Below are 595 nucleotides of genomic sequence, written 5' to 3' on the forward strand. Positions count from 1 at the left end.
AAATTTAATAATTAACCGCTCTTAACCGGTTGAACCGACAAAGATCGGTTCGGTTCAAATTAAATGTACAACGTCCATAGAAAGGAAACAAAATTGTCTTCGTCGTCTTACCTCCGGCAGCTTCAGCTCTTCTCCAGTTCTTTCGTTTGCACTGCGGGATTCCTATTTTACCCCTGTCTCCGTCGAGAATTTCGATTCAGCCCTTCACTTCTTGGGTCTTCCTCCTCTATCGGGTGCTGGGGAGGTACCGCTCCGATGGAGGCACTGTCGCCGGCTTCACCGTCCTCGTCTCCGACGTTCGAACCGTTGTCGCCGCCGATTCCTCAGCGAGAGATCTGCAGAATCATTGTTTGGGAGCCATCGATGATGGTGGAACGAACGGGGGGCGATGTAGGCAAGTGAGATCGAATTGAAGCTCGAGGATCTGACTCGGGACCACTAGTTCGTCGTGGAATGTTTCTCTCGTGAGGTGAGAACCTTGGATCCTTGGCTTTCATCTTTTGAATTTGAATCCGCCTGGGAATTTTATTGGCAGTAGATTCTGTCTGTTTGCTGAGAAAATTGGAGAAAACTGGATTTAGATGCTTTCAGCAGG

At 48.7% G+C, this 595-nt stretch overlaps 1 long non-coding RNA gene across 3 annotated transcripts in view; it reads left to right on the forward strand.

The window, feature by feature from the left end:
* The first annotated feature begins 110 nt into the window (after positions 1-110).
* LOC104799087 overlaps positions 111-595 on the forward strand; it is a 3,038-nt gene continuing 2,553 nt past the window's right edge. For all 3 annotated transcript variants that reach the window (XR_769520.2, XR_769522.2, XR_769521.2), the window contains exon 1: positions 111-469. This is a non-coding gene — a long non-coding RNA (uncharacterized LOC104799087). The remainder of the gene's footprint in view (positions 470-595) is intronic.

Source organism: Tarenaya hassleriana, unplaced genomic scaffold (genome assembly GCF_000463585.1).
Source record: "Tarenaya hassleriana unplaced genomic scaffold, ASM46358v1 Cleome6, whole genome shotgun sequence".
Classification (NCBI taxonomy): domain Eukaryota; kingdom Viridiplantae; phylum Streptophyta; class Magnoliopsida; order Brassicales; family Cleomaceae; genus Tarenaya; species Tarenaya hassleriana.